A 17,212-nucleotide genomic window follows, 5' to 3' on the forward strand; every position below is an offset into this window, starting at 1 on the left:
TTGAAATATTCAAAACACTTACTTTCTGTAGTCTGTGTCCATTTATCACTCAAAAGTCATGAATGGCAGGAAAAGTTACACTGGTCACTTTATACAAATCCATTTAGTGCACCTCTTTCCAGAACTTGAAGGTCATTTAGAACCGTAGAAGCATACAGTACAGAAGTGACCCTTTGACCAATCGAGTCTGTACTACCAAAAATATACTGCTACCTACTTAGTCACACTTTCTTGCAGTAGAAAACATGGAAAACATAAATGGACACAGGGGAAACAAATAAACTGCCTGAAAGAGTTTGTGGTGTAGTGGTAATATCACTGGACTAGGCATCCAGTAATCTCTAAAGTTCTGAGGGTATGAGTTCAAATCCTATAAATATAAGGTAGAGGAAAATTCAGTTCATTAAAAAAACTCTGGAATTAACAAAGTTATGTTTTAATGATCTGATGTAAATAACCTATCAGGTTCATTAATACCTTTTACGGAAGGAAATCTGCTGTTGATTCTTAACTGCCCTGTGATGATATTCAAGATCAGGGGCAAGCAAATGCTCTAGCTGCCAATGACATCCAAATCCTGTGAATAAGTTTTGTTTAGAAAAACACAATTCATCTCATTTCTGGTGAAAGAAATAGATTTATCTTAACATCACAGTAAAACAACAATGAAATCAGACAAAATTAAAATGAATACTTCAAAGAAGCAAACAATATGTAGATGTTAGTCAAAGTTCAAATGCAGTTCCAAACCTTTGAGGTGGCATTTCACAGCTCAGTGCTTCAGCCATCCAATTCCTCCATTCATAGGTAGCTGAGTCCCAAGTGGTAGCTGTTTGGTCCTGGAATTAGATGCACGTGGGAGTCAGTTTGAGTGTGGAGGGGCAGTTTAGTAGATGGTGAGGGTTGGGACACATATGTTATCACTGTGCAATCTTCATATGAAAGACTGAGAGCTTAAACCCACAGCTTCAGGACAGACAGTGTAAAAGCAGCTTCGCTATTTCAGATGGCGTGTTGCTGTAGTTTCCCCCTCGGACAGTGTGCTGTTAAGTCCTACCTACCCAAAATCCAGGTTTAAGTGTATTACAGGCAGCTTGTAGAGGGAGAGGATTTTTTTTATACCACCAGCCTCAGCTGGATTCCCACCCAAGTGAATAGGATCAGATGGATGATGTTCCTGCTGAGCGCAGATTAAGTGGGTGTGGAGCTCCTCCACCAGCACAAACCAATCGATCCCTGTGATCAGGTTTCACTCATGTGGAATCTGGGAGCTGCCAGCCATAATCACCGTGTCGTTAGCAGCTCAATGGTTGGGAGAGTGGGTAGGGGTCAATGGAGGACTGCAGCCTGTCAAAAGAGAAGACCAGAAGTGCCAGGAAGGGGCAGCGAAATTCTTACAATTAAACATAAAAACATAGAAAATAGCATCAGGAATTGACCATTCATCCCTTCAAACCTGCTCTGCCATTCAATACGCTCATGGCTGATCATCCAACTCAGTGCCCTGGACCTACTTTTTCCTCATCCGTTGCCACTGATCCCTTTAGGCCAAAGAATTATATCTAATTCCTTCCTTAAAACATTTTACCTTCAACTGCTTTCTGTGGCAGAGAATTGCACAGGCTTACCATTCTGTAGGTGTAGACATTTCTCCTCATTTCAGTCATAAATGGCCTACTCCGTTTTCTTACACAGTGACCCTGTGGTTCTGGGCCCTCTGGTTATTGGGAACATCCCTCCTGCGTTTACCTTGTCTAATCCTGTCAGAATTTTATAGGTTACTATGTGATCCATCCCTCCCACCCAGTTCCTCTAAATGCCAATGTAAACAGTCCCAACCAATCCTGTCTCGCTTCACAGGCTGGTTCTGCTATTCCAGGAATCTGTCTGGTAAACCTGAAAAAATTCCAACAGCAACAAGATGACAAATATTAGAAACTGCTAAAATAAAAATAAACAAGACTAACTTCCAGCATCCCTTGACAGCAACTAGGCATTCTTCTGCTATCTTAAACCACCCATAGTTTCTGGGTGGTTTCAGGATCACCTCACAGCATGTACACATGTTTGAAAATGCCATCAATGTCCTATCAATGTCTTTGGAGCCTCATTTGCTGTTATATCTACCCAGTTCCAGCAGAAGCTGTAGCTGCTTTTCTTGAGATCCAATGAAAATCCAAAGAGGAGGCAGTTCAATTTATTTGGTAACATGGGTTCCCCCAACTCCCAAAGTCCAGTGAAATCTGGGAAATGACAAGATAAAAATTAATCTCCGTATTCCGAATACTTCCTGTTACACAGTGAGAGGATCTTTCTGAAATTTGCTAAATTATTTGAATAATCCACAGGAAGTATCAAGAATATCTTGGAGATGGTGCAGAGTATTCTCAAAGTAAAGAGGGTCAGCAGGACGTGAATATACAAAGTTAGACAGAAATTTAAGAAGGAGGTCCTCAAGGATAGTAATATCATGAGGGGCATGGATAGGATAAATAGACAAGGTATTTCCCCCAGGGTGGGGGAGTCCAAAACTAGAGGTGAGAGAGGAAAGATTTAAAAGGAACCTAAACAGAAACTTTTTCAGCCAGTGGGGGCATGTGTCTATGGAATAAACTGTCAGAGGAAGTGGTGGGGGCTGGTACAATTACAACATTTAAAAGGCACCTGGACGAGTATATGAATAGGAAGGGTTTAGAGGGATATGGGCCAAATATTGGCAAATGGGATTAGATTTATTTTGGATATCTGGTTGGCATGGACAAGTTGGACTGAAGGGTCTGTTTGCATGCTGTACATCTCTATGACTCTATAAGTGGGTTAACACTTTTCAATATTGAAGTCATTGAGGAACCAAGAATGTGTTCCATGCTCTCACTGCATTGACAGTACATGGTATTGCATAGGATACAGATCACAGAAACAGGTTATTTGTCTCAAAAAATCCATCTTTATGCTCCAGTCAAGCTTCTTCCCATCATTCCTCATCTAAATCTATTATCTTAACCCTCTATTCCCTTCACCTTCAACTTCTTGTCTAGCTTCCCCATAAGTTCATTGATACTATTTGCTGCATTTTCATCTCTATTTGAGTGAAGCAGTTTCTTCAGAATTCCCTACTGGGTTTCTTGTTGATTATTTTATATTGATGTCCTTTAGTTCTGCTCTCCCTCGCCAATTGAGGAAACATTCTTTCCTCGTACTCTCTATCAAAACCTTTCTTCATTTTAAAGACCTGGACTATATCACATCTCAGCCTTCTTATTTCAAGAGGAGGGAGACACCGCCACTCAGTCCTTTCCTGATAGATGTATTCAGTCCAATTTCAACAGCATTCTATGGCACCAATAAATCCAACATTATCCAATAGAGAGCATCGTCCAGGTCAGACAAGAAAATCACTATTCAACATAAGAATTGCAGCCTTAACTGCAGTATTAATTTCCTTTAATCTTGTCATTTCTGCAGGTACATCTGCAGGTACCTGCAGAAACACTATGGCTAAATCTACTCACTGTTTCTGGTGTTGATCTTTTGAAATCCTCAGCCAGAGGTTCTCCTGTGCTGGGGTACAAATTAAACTACAAAGGTGCTTGCGATTTGAAACGAATATTCATATGCCTGCATGTGCCTGTTTCCAACAGCAGTTAGAACACAAACTCAGCAGAGGGAGGCCAGAATTATTAGGCTGCTTGATTTTTGTAAACAGTAAGGAAGCTCAGATTATAAACAAGAAAAACAGTTAAAACAGTGTTAAACAAGATTCCATAAAAGGAAGGAATCAACTTACTACATCTTGTCACACTCGGGGACTGATTGACATCTATATTCTTTCTGCAGTATAAAAGCATCTGGAAACTGAAACAATCAGATCAGGTCACTGCCAGATTCTCCCCAAAGAATGCTGTCTTGCATTATTTCAGCTAGACTTTGGCTTTACCTTCTTAGAAAATTGATGAAGCTCCCAGCAGAGAGCTGGATCTATCTGACGACCTCGATAATGGTGTCCACGTATCAAAGGAAGGAATAGTAATGAGAAATGTGAACTATTCATTTTAATGCACATCACAATTTCAGCTGCATCACTTTTGAACTGCCGATGCTGGAGTCTGAGATAACAAGATGTGGAGCTGGATGAACACAGCAGGCCAGGCAGCACCAGAGGGGCAGGAAATCTAATGTTTCTGGTCTGGATCCTTCTTTAGAAATGGCCATTTCTGAAGAAGGGTCCTGACCCGAAACATCAGCTTTCCTGTTCCTCTGATGCTGCCTGGTCTGCTGTGTTCATCCAGCTCCACACGTTGTTATCACTTTTGAATTCAAGACTTATCTTCTATTCTTGCTTTCTCTTGAACATGATCCCTTAACATGTAGCTTTGACTGAATCATAGTATTTTTATAATATATACTGTACTGAGGTCCCTGTGGCAGCACAACCAATATCTGTGAATCTAGCGTCATTCCTTTCACTGTTGCAGTCATGTGTCATAGACCTCTGCAGTAATTTTTAACAAAAATACATCAAAAATATATTACAAATAAAAGATGAGGAACTATTGACAGTGATTTGTGACGCCCTTCAGGAATGACAGTGGAAAATTCCCCCAATCCTGACAAAAACCAAAGAACTGTGGATACTAGAAATCCGAAACCTAAACAGAAATTGCTGGAGAAACAGCAGGTCCGGCAGGATCAGCACAGAGAAAGCAAGGTTAACATTTCGGCTCCAGTGACCTTCTGCAGAATTAATAATAGCTAGGAAAAGGTTAGTTATATATGCTGAAAATTGGTGAGGGGTGGAAAGGAATTGTGAGGGGGTGGGGGGAAACAATAGGTGGAGATGGAGTCCAGAGAGAGAAAACATCAGTGGGTCAGACAAAGGAATTGATAATGGTAAGCTGGGCAGAAAGACAGGCTGCTAATGGGGACAATGGGTTGGCTGTGATGAAAGCAATTCATGTGATGACTAGTCCAGGAGTGTTGAGGTGTGTTGAAGACACGAAAGGAGTTGTTCATGTTCTTAAGTTATTGAGCCCACTGTTAAGTCCTGAGGCTGCAGGATCCCTGCAAATAAAATGAATTCTTGTTCTTCAAACTTGCAACATTTCTTTTGGCATGGGAACATGGTGGCTTGTTGAAGTGGCAGGCAACTGGAAGCTTGGGTTCATTTTTGTGAACAGAACATGGGCATTCTGCAAAGTGGTCACCCAGTCCGAGTTTCGTCTCCCTAGTGTAGAGAATACATTGTGAGCAGTGAATTAAGTGAAGTGCAGGTAAATCGCTGCTCCTCCTGGAAGGATTATTTGGGGCCTGGGAGAGTGAAGAGAGAGTAGGTGTAACACTTTCTGCGATTGCCCACTTACTTCCACCTGCAGACTTCCTGTGAGAGCTGCTTTGTTAAATGAGAGTGCTTTGGAGTTGGGTGAAAATCAGGAGTTAAGTGAGACAGAGAGTCAATGAAGCTGAAAGACTGAGTGCAGTGCTCATTCTTAGTTGGTGCAGTTCCGAAAGTGATAATGGGAACGGCCAGTTGGTACTTTCGTACAGTTTTTGAAGCATAAAGTATTAGCGCAAGTAGAGGTAGTGACTTTAGATTATAATAAAGGTGTCTGAAATTAAGGAAGGGTCCTAGCATAATGAAATTCTCTTAAAGGAATTAACTAGCTTAATCTAAACAGAATAGGAGACCGCAGACCCATGGTGTGCTCCTCTTATGTGGGAAATAAGGGACACTTTCAGTGTCCCTGATGACTATGTGTGCAGGAAATGTGTCCAGCTGCAGCAGCTAGCCACCTGTTTTTCAGAGCTAGAGCTGCAGGAGGACTCATTGAAGTATACCCGCGATGCTAAGAATGTTGTGGATAGTACGTTTAGTGAAATAGTCACACTATAGGTGAAGATTACACAGGCATCAAGGGAATGGGTGACCATAAGACAAAGTAAATAGCCCAGGAAGGAAGTGCAGGAGGCACCTGTGGTCATCACCCTCTCAAAGAGATTTACCACTTTGGACACTGTTCGGGGGGTGGCCTCAAATGAAAGGAGCATCAGCCAAGTACATGACATCATGGGTGGCTCTGCTGCACAGAAGGGGAGGAAAAAGAGCATCAGGGCTTTAGTGATATGAAATTCAAAAGTAAGGGGAACAGACAGGTGCCACTGTGGCTACAGACAAGAATCCAGGATGATACGTTGAGTCCATGGTCAGGAATGCAATGGAGCAGCTGCAAGACATTCTGGAGCAGGAGGGTGAACAGCGAGTGCTCATGGTACATGTAGGTGAACAAAGGATGAGGATCTGAAAGCCGAATAAAGGAAATTAGGAGATAAATTAAAGTGCAGGACCTCAAAAGTAGTAATCTCAGGATTACTCCCAGTGTTATATGCTAGAAAGAGCAGGAATAAAAGGGTAAACCAGATGAATGTGTGCCAGGAGAAATGGTGTAGCAGGAAAGGGTTTAGATTTTTGAGACATTGGGACTGTTTCTGAGGAAGGTGGGATCTCTACAAACCAGACATGTTGTGCCTGGGCAGGGCTGGGACAAATGTCCTCATGGGTGCTTTTTTTAGTTCCACTGCTGTGGTTTTAAACTGGTATCCCAGAGGTATGGGAACCAAAGTGAAGGTGTAGCTGGGTCAGGTTTAGGCCAGGAAATGAGAGGTAGAAAATTAGTTAGCGATGTAGTCAGCGACTCAGAAAGACAAGAGAAATGAGGATTAAAATGCATTCAGTAAAGGAATTTGACAGGGTCGAGCTGCTTATACTTCAATGCAAGCAGTATTACACACAAAGCAGATGAACTAACGGCTCACATAGACACATGGCAGCATGATTTCATTACTATGACAAACCTGGCGAAAGAAGCAAAACCGGCAGCTCTGAATATGGAATTTTCAGGGAGGATAGAGTGGGAGACAACATAAAATATGGAGATGGTAGGATTATTGATTCAAGAATTAAGCACAGTTGTGAGAAATTGTGATATACTAAGACTTTGGTATACTAAGACTATGTATAAAACTTTGGTTCGGCCACATTTAGAGTATTGTGTACAGTTTTGGTTGCCACATTACCAAAAAGATGCTTTGGAGAGGGTGCAGAGGAGGTTTACCAAGATGTTGCCTGGTATGGAGGGCGCTAGCTATGAAGAAAGGTTGAGTAGATTAGGATTATTTTCATTAGAAAGACAGAGATTGAGGGGGGACCTGATTGGCGTCTACAAAATCATGAGGGATATAGACAAGATGGATAGCAAGAAGCTTTTTCCCCAGAGTGGGGGACTCAAAATGAGTTCGAAGTGAGAGGAGAAAAGTTTATGGGAGATATGCATGGAAAGTTCTTTACACAGAGGGTGGTGGGTGCCTGGAACGCGTTGCCAGCAGAGGTGGTAGACGCAGACCCAATAGTGTCTTTTAAGATGTATCTGGACAGGTACATGGATGCGCAGGGAGCAAAGGGATACAAACCCTTAGAAAGTAGATGACTGGTTTAGACAGAGGATCTCGATCGGCGCAGGATTGGAGGGCCGAAGGACCTGCTCCTGTACTGTAATTTTCTTTGTTCTTTGTTCTAAATGGCTTAACAAATGAGGCTTTAGGGCTGAGTTCAGAAATTAAAAGGGACAGCCACACTATTAGGACTATACAACAGACCTCCAAATAGTCACAGAGAGATGGAAGAACATACGTGTATATCAAATTTCTGCCTGTAGGAGGCAACAATTTAGGAGACTTTAACTATGCCAGTACCAACTGGATTTCAAACAAAACAAGGGGCATTGAGGGTGAAAAATTCATGTACTGTTTCCAGGATTTTTATTTAAGCAATGCATGACAAGGAGAGGAGACACAATTCTGGATTTACTTTTGGAAAATGAAGATGGACAAGTGGATGAAATGACAGTGCATGACCATATCAGGAATAGTCACCACAATTTGGTTAGATTTAGTTTTATTATGGAAAAAGATAGAGAACAATCAGGAGTAAAAGTCTTTAATGGGGGGGGAAGGCAAATTTTACAAAATTGAGAAGCGATTTGGCTGAGGTGAACTGGACAGGACTGCTAAAGAATAAATTTGTGGTAAACCAAATGGAGACACTAATTAGTGAGATCCTTCAGGCAAGGAAGTAGACATGTCCCCTCCAAAAATAAGAATGGTGCTGCTAATCCCTATGGTTGTCTAGAAAAATGCAGGAGAATATTTAACAGGAAAAGAAAGCTTATGATAGTCAGAAAAACATAACACTCAGATAGCCTTGAGGAGTATTAAAAAATATAAGGAAATCAAAAAGACAGCTTGAAAACAATATTAGTAGTCAGGATAAAAGAAATCAAAAGATATCTTACCAGTATATAAAGACGAGAAAAAGGATAGCTAAGGAAAAACTGGGACCTGCCATGGATGAAGAAGGGAATTTGTGTGAAGATGCAGAGGATATGGAAAGAATTTTAAATGACTTTTTTCTGTCTCTGTATTCACAAAGGAAATGGGTGATACAGACATAATAATCCAAGAGGAGCAGAGTGAAATATTGAACTAATTGATCATACTAGCGTGGAAGTGTTTGCGAAGTTGGAATGCTTGAAAGTGGATAAGTCGCCAGGACTGGTTGAATTGTTCCACTGTACATTGAAGGAGGTTGGGAGGATGCTCTGAGGATTATTTTTCAATCTTCACCACATACAGGTAAGGTGCAGGAGGAATGCAGATATGATTCCATTGTAAAAAGGGTATAAAGGAAATGACAAACAATCGTAGGTCAGTTAGTCTTACTTCAGTAGTGGGCAAATTATTAGAATCAATCCTGAGAGATTGGATAACATGTCACTGAGAAGGGCATAGTCTAGTCAGGGTTGTCAGTATAGCCTTGTCAAGAAAGATCATGTCATTCAAATTTGATTGAATTCTTTGAGGAAGTGACAAAGAGGATTGTTGACAGTAGTCTGGTGAATATTGTCTACGTGGATATTAGCAAAGTATTTGACAAGGTCCCACTTGGCAGGCTGATCAAAAGAGTAAAATCCCATGGGATACAGGGTAATGTGCTAAAATGGATCTAAAGTTGGTTCAGTAACAGAAAACAAAGAATAAAAGTCAACAGATTTCCTTGCGAATAGAAAGCTGTTTCAAGTATTACTTATCCAAATGTAGGATGTTGCCAGTGCTGGAGTATTGTAGCTGCAAAGAGAGATTGGAGAGGTTGGGTTGTTTTCCTTGGAACAGAGAAGGCTGAGGGGTAACATAACTGAGGTAGATAAAATGGGGAGGGGTAGAGATAGAATAGACAGGGGGAGCCTGTTTCCCTTAACAGAGAGTTCAAAAGGAATGTGTAGATTAGAGGGGGATGGGTCTGGGTTGGATGGTCCAAGGGTCAGTGTGGACTTGTTGGGCCAAAAGGCCTGTTTCCACACTGTCAGGATTCTAAACCAGGGCTCATAAATTCAAGCTAAGCAACAAAAGGATTGGACGGGACATGAGGCCACAGAGTGTTAGTGGTGTCAGGAACTGCCTGCTTGAGTTCATGGTGGAGGCTGGGACCCTAAACTCTTTCAACAGGTACCTGGATCAGCATCTCAAGTGCTGTAAGCTGAAGGCTGTGGGCCATGCGCAGGAAGATACTATGAGAAAGGGCATCTGAGGGTGTTTGGGTCAGCATGGACAAAATAGCCAAACAACACACTCTCCCACTTTGTGCATTATCATTTCTATAGTTTCAGGACTCAACATTGAGCTCAATAATTTTAGGGCCTGAGCATCTTATCTTCTTCCACGTCCTTTACCCAACCCCACACATTAGACTTCGTCATCAATGGGCTGCTTTCATCACAGCTAACTCATTTTCGCAAAATAATAGTCCCACTTCGCATCTTCTCCTTCTTCCTGGTTAACATTATCCATTCCTTTATCTGTCTGACTGCTGTTCTCCCTCTCTGAGCTCTATCTCGACTTATCGCATACCATACCTTTTGAAATATTCAATCTCAATGGCTTGTCTAATGTTTTGCTGGTATTTTTGTAATGTTCAAATTCAAATGTTTGTATCGTTGTATGTTAACAATCTTTGAACACTGAATCACTATAAGTGACTATGTATTTCTGGGTGAAAAAAGGTGGTATTTCTGCTTTTTCTTGTTCTCTTTCATCAGATACACAGAGGAAATAGGATACACAATGAATAACCTATAACTGACTTCTACACTAGGCTTGACACACCACCCCACTCAAAAACCCTCATTGCTGCGCAGATAAAGAACATTAATGGATAAGAGGTGATAACAGGGAGCAGTTGGAAAAGATAATAGGTGAGACCCCTAAAAAGGGGAAAAGCGAGAAACTCCCCCTCATTAGCTCCACACTCCCGTCACCTTCCACAATGTGTAAATATCCCCAGGACCCCAGACCATGTCAGTGTTGGAGAGGCAACATTCTCTTCAGCTCCTCTCTTCCCTCCATCTGGTTGAAATATTCTTTGGGTAAAACAGATATTTAGTTTTATTTCTTTCAATTAAAGTGCACTGTTTTCATTGCTCAGAATGTAGTCTGAACTATGTTATGCAAGAAGACAAAACATTTACTTTTTAGTGAAATTCAGGTCATGGGCTTGGTCATGAGCAAGATACAACTGAAACTTGAGTTGGGTTTTTTGATTCCATTTAGCTTTAGCTTTGGGATTTTGCTCTAGGGAAATTAGGCCTGGTCACGTGTCATGAAAGATTTCCTCAGGAGTAAAAACACAAGCACAAACATTGATGATAAATAAGCGAGACACAAAACTACTGCAGATGCTAAAATCCAAGATAGACAACCAGGAGGCTGGAGGAATACAGCAAGCTACGCAGCATCTGGAGGAAAGGAGAAGTCAACGTTTTGGATATTACTGTTCTTCAGGACTGGATGTGGGGGTAGGGGAAGGTCCAGATAAAGGGGAGGGGGAAGGGGGTAACAGAATGGTGGTGATAGGCGGATTTGGTGGTAGGTTTGACCTGGTTGGTTGATGGAATGGATGAATATGGTTGGTGGCTAGAAGGGACGTTCAGAAGGTGGAATGGAGGGGAGGAGGTGGGGCTGGAAAGGGGGCTGGAGGATGGGTGAGCTGGTTATTTGAAATTCGACAACTCAATGTTAATTCCTCCAGGCTGTGGGGTGCAAGCGCAAGATAAGGTGTTGCTCTTCAAATTTGCATTCTGAGTCACTGTATCAGTGGAGGAGGCAGAGAATGGACATGTCGGAGGGGAATTGGGGGGAGAGGAGTTGAAATGGGTGGTGACTGGGAAGTTAGGCTGGGAGTTATGAGCCAAGTGAAGATGCTCGGCAAAACAATCATCTAGTCTTTGTTTGGTCTCACTGATGTAGAGAAGACCACATCGGGAGCACTGGATACAATAGACTAGGTTGGAGGAGATACAGGTGAAGCTCTGTCTCACTTGGAAGGACAGTTTAGGGTCCTGGATGGAGGTGAGGGAGGTGGTGTGTGAGCAGGTTGCATCTTTTACAGTTACAGGGGAAAGTACTGGCAGGTTGGAGTTCCACCTGGGCACCCTACAGCCTGGAGGACTTAACATTGAGTTCTCCAATTTCAAATAACCTTCCCACCCATTGATCCCTTTCCAGCCCCACTTCCTCCTTTCCATTCCACTTTCTGACACTCTCTTCCAGCCACCAACAGGATTCATTCCTCCCACCAACCAACCAAGTCATACCTACTACCCAGTCTCCAGCTATCACCACCATTTTGCCACCCTCCTGCCCCCTTCTCTTTATCTTCAGCTCTCCCTACCCCCGCATCCAGTCCGGAAGAAGGGTAATACCTGAAATGTTGATTTCTCCTTTTCTCCAGATGCTACCTGGCATGCTGTGTTCTTCCAGCCTCCTGTTTGGATAAATAAATGAATCTGCTAACTGAGTAATGACAGCCACTAACCTCTACAACACTAGATACTGTTATATTTTGGACAGTAATTAACAACAATAAGGACATATTGACAATGATAGCAAAAAGGCTGCTTATAAGGTGACAAATTTGAGAAACAGGCAAATTCATTTCATTCACATCAATTAGGAAGAAATTTTGAGAAATATATGATGTTCGTCACATTGTGTTTTATCGATACTGTAGATCACAGCGTATAAATCAATCCACAGTTGGAGGCCACCCCAAGATCTTAGCACCAAAAAATCAGACTTCAACAAATATTTAGCATACAAGTTGACCTCTCTTTTCAACCATGAAATGCTATACGCACTTGAATAATTGGCCTCAGTTTTGCATCCTGGAAATGCATGCCTTAATAAAAATACTTTCTCCAGTTACCAAGATGACCAATTAAATATTCAATCTATTCCTGGTTTAACAAGATTGATCAACCAGTTCCTTAATAAACAGAATTATTGGTTTATTATCAGAATAAAGCTTGCTCATTAAGAGTACAATCATTGGTAATGTAACGGCAACGTTGGGAGTGCTGTATCACAGACTAGTCAAACAACAGCATGACATTCTTTTGGAATCATACCTTATAGACAATGTCCCAGACACCACCATCACCATCCCTGGAAATGTCCTGTCCCACCAGCAGGACAGACCCAGCAGAGGTGGCAGCACAATGGTATAGAGTCAGGACGGAGTAGCTCTAGGAGTCCTCAACATTAGCTCTGGACCCCATGAAGTCTCATGGCTTCAGGTTAAACATAGGCAGGGAAACCTCCTGCCGATTACCACTTACTGTCCTCCCTCAGTTGACGAATTTGTACTCCTCCATGTTGAACAATACTTAGAGGAAGCACTGATGATGGCAAGGGCACAAAATGTTCTCTGCGTGGGTGATTTCAATTTCTGCCACCAACAGTGGCTCAGCAGCAGTACTACTGATTTAGCTGGTTGGGTCCTAAAAGACATAGCTGCTGGACTGGGTCTGCAGCAGGTGCTGAGGGAACCAACAAGAAGGAAAAACATAATTAGCATTAAATGCAGACCAGCTAGCAAGTCTCATTCTCATGAAACAGTCTGAACCCAGGTCCTAGTTTCCATTAAGAACAGCACAAACTGGGAATCACTTTCACTGAAACCACAGTGATGTTGGAAGTGCAAAGATAATTTACAAGTTGTATTTCTGCAGCATATTGTTGGAGTTTATTTGAAGTTGACCTAACCTGGACCTGTTTGAAGATGACACTGTGACCAAAATGGGAAGTTTCTGGCTCAATTACATTTGCTGATACATGTAGAGATTTCATAATGAACCTGTTCAAACATGCGGTTACACACCTCTGGAGCAGCAGAGACTTGAACGCAGGCTTCCTGATTCAGAGACAGGGACACTACCATTGTGCCACAAAGGCCCCTCTATGTATAAGCACACTGAACAGAAACATCTTCTCATTTGTCATGCTAAACGACTTGTCTGTTAAAGAATCAGAGTTGAGCAGATTGATTAAGTTGTGTGGGTTTTGCTTGTCAACTGGATCATTGTCGGTTGATATTTCTTCGTGAGTTGTTTCCAGGACAGTTTTTAGTTATGAATAGTAGATTGCCATTGTTTTCCACTCTCAAAGTCTACCTCAGCCATATCAGGGATGGAAAATAATGCCTACCTCCAATTCTGTTGATATCTGGTGCCTCAGTAAAGTGGCCTTTCACTATATTGCTGTCTGAATATTGCCTCTGACTCACTCAGTGAGAGAGAACAAATAAAATCTTAAACATGATTTAAATCGGATGTCTTGGCTGTCTTGTTTTAATTAATTTTGTTTTAAATTCAACTTCAAAATAAAGTCAGGGCAAGTTAAAGGAAGCAATGAAAAGTGCTAATTATAGCTTTGTTCATTCTTGGGCTCTATAATGTTAAAATCCACTGAAACACAGCCTTCGGGGCATTTTTGAGAGTGAATTTGAATAACGTTCAATCAGTTCAACATAAATACTGCTAGAGATGATGGGAACTGCAGATGCTGGAGAATTCCAAGAATATAAAATGTGAGGCTGGATGAACACAGCAGGCCAAGCAGCATCTCAGGAGCACAAAAGCTGACGTTTCGGGCCTAGACCCTTCATCAGACTGTATTTCAAGGTTACTATTCAGCACATAGAATTAGATAGAGCATAGAGTCATATCACCACAGGAACAGACCCTTTGGTCCAACCAATCCATGCCGAACATAATCCCAAACTGAACTAGTTCCACCTGCCTGCTCTTGGCCCATATCTCTCCAAACCTTTCCTACTCATGTACTTATCCAAATGTCTTTAAAGTGTTGTAATTGTACCCACATCCACAATTCCTCAGGAAATTCATTCCTCACACAAATCAATAAAAAATGTGTCAAAGATTTGCCTCATTTTTAAAAATCTCTCTCATCTCACCACAAAAATGTGCCCGCTAGCCTTGAAATCTCCCATCCTAGGGAAAATTAATTTTATCTACACCTCTTATTATTTTATAAACCTCTATCAGGTCATCTCTCAACCTCGTACATTCCAGTGAAAGAAGTTCCAGCATATCTGGCCTTCCTTTATAAATGAAACCTTCCATACCCAGCAACATCTTGGTAAATCTCTCCTGAAACCTCTCCAGCTTGATAATATCCTTCCTTTAACTGAATGATTAGAATTGGACACAGTATCCCAGAACAGGCCTCATCAATGTCCTGTACAACTTCAAACTGACTTCCCAACTCCAATACTCAATGGACTGAACAATGAATGCAAGCTTGCCAAATGCTATTTATAACCATCCTGTCTATATGTGATGCAAACTTCAAAGAATTATGTACCTGCACTCCTAGGTCCCTCAGTTCTACAACACTATCAAAGGCCCAACCATTATTTGTATGTTACTGCTGTGATGTTATTGAAGATTTAAGAGGTAGTTCATTTTAGATACAGCTCTGACTTTCATTTGCACTCCCTTTTTTAACCACTCCCACCAGTGATGGCTAACTTTTCTCCAAGTGACTGTAATTTTGCCCATTTCAGTTCATAAGTGAATGGCTCCTCTGCATAAAAATCAAATGCTCATTTACTCACCAACTACATTGCCTTGACCTGAACCATCACATTTTACTGCATTTAGGTCAAGCACCACACAAAAGTATGGATGTATATGCAATTACTAAGTGAGAAGGGGAATCTACTCTCTCTCAGTCACACCCAATATTTCTATTTCATTTTTGCATGCAGCACTTCAATTGATGAAAAGTTACAGTATATTATTGTTTGGAATTTTGACTTCAAAATAGAAGCAAATGGATATGGATCAGTTCTGTGAAGAATTTTTTTGAACATGTCAGAAAATCATTTGGAACAGTGGCCTAAGTGAGTGAATTCCAAGGAAGCATGTAACTGGGTGGCCTGGTGGCTCAGTGGTTAGCACTGTTACCTCACAGCACCAGGGACCTGGGTATGATTCCAGTCTTGGGTGACTGTCTGTGTGGAGTTTGCACATCCTCCCCACGTCTGCATGGGTTTCTTCTGGGTGCCCTGGTTTCCTCCCACAGTCCAAAGATGTGCAGGTTAGGTAGATTGGCCATGCTAAATTGCCCAGTGTTCAGGGGTGTGTGCGTTATAGGGGGATGGGTCTGGGTGGGATGCTTCAAGGGGCGGTGTAGACTTGTTGGGCCGAAGGGCCTGTTTCCACACTGTAGGGAATCTAATCTAATCTAAATTGCCTGCAGTGTTCTGGGATGTATGGATTAGGTGGGTAATAGGGAGATAGGTCTGGGTGAGATGTTCCTAGGGTCAGTGTGGACTTGTTGGGCCGAAGGGTCTGTTTCCACACTGTAGGGATTTTGTGCAGTCAAAGTACTAAGGAGAACTCCTCTAGTGTTAATGGATGAAATGTTTATATTGCTGAGTTAACAATAAACTATTCTGACTTTGACTTTGAGTTCAGTTCAGAAAGGAGAATAGTTTTTCTGAGCAGGAGAATCAAAATTTTACTTCAGAGGAATAAGTCACCCTCGGCAATGTGTTTTCATTTGTGAAGCTTCCAAGCCCAGAGATTTTGGATAAAAATCTTCAAGCTGTGAAAAGTTTAGGCCATCAGAATTGTGAAAAGTTCATGCCAGTGGTGTTGGAAAAAATTATAAAACTGTCTTTGTAGTATAATGAAAATAAATTGGGAGGAGTCAGTTAAGGGAAAAAACCTCAAGATACTGGAGTGAATTTCTCTGTAATTGTCTGTGAAGGTCTTGGGGATCAGGTTGAAACTTTATTACGCTGTTTGTATTAGGATATTTCTTATCATCATCTCTAGCTTTGTTTTTTATTCTTCTCTTTTATGTAATGATCCTACATCTCATTTCTAGAGAACATATTTCAGTGACTCACCATTATGGTAGATCACTGCACAAATTAACCATATGATTTATCAAGCCAAGCTTCAACCAGGGATCAGACCTGTCCAATTTTACCATTAATTGGAACCATTACACAATCAAAACATGATTCACCAAAAATTAAGTGGCCAATTTCTATTTCTTTTTGAATGAAAGAAATAATTGTGTTATCTACTAACCCTGAGGAAAACTAGCAAAAACAGTATATCAAATGCAGGTTAATAAAATGTGAGGCTGGATGAGCACAGCAGGCCAAGCAACATCTCAGGAGCACAAAAGCTGACGTTTCGGGCCTAGACCCTTCATCAGAGAGGGGGATGGGGAGAGGGAACTGGAATAAATAGGGAGGGGGGGGAGGCGGACCGAAGATGGAGAGTAAAGAAGATAAGTGGAGAGAGTATAGGTGGGGAGGTAGGGAGGGGATAGGTCAGTCCAGGGAAGACGGACAGGTCAAGGAGGTGGGATGAGGTTAGTAGGTAGATGGGGGTGCGGCTTGGGGTGGGAGGAAGGGATGGGTGAGAGAAAGAACCGGTTAGGGAGGCAGAGACAGGTTGGACTGGTTTTGGGATGCAGTGGGTGGGGGGGGAAGAGCTGGGCTGGTTGTGTGGTGCAGTGGGGGGAGGGGACGAACTGGGCTGGTTTAGGGATGCAGTAGGGGAAGGGGAGATTTTGAAACCTCCGGATAAAACGCATCATCCTCCGACACTTTCGCCATTTACAATCCGACCCCACCACCCAAGACATTTTTCCATCCCCACCCCTGTCTGCTTTCCGGAGAGACCACTCTCTCAGTGGCTCCCTTGTTCGCTCCACACTGCCCTCCAACCCCACCACACCCGGCACCTTCCCCTGCAACCGCAGGAAATGCTACACTTGCCCC

The sequence above is a fragment of the Stegostoma tigrinum genome, chromosome 13, assembly GCF_030684315.1.
Source record: "Stegostoma tigrinum isolate sSteTig4 chromosome 13, sSteTig4.hap1, whole genome shotgun sequence".
Classification (NCBI taxonomy): domain Eukaryota; kingdom Metazoa; phylum Chordata; class Chondrichthyes; order Orectolobiformes; family Stegostomatidae; genus Stegostoma; species Stegostoma tigrinum.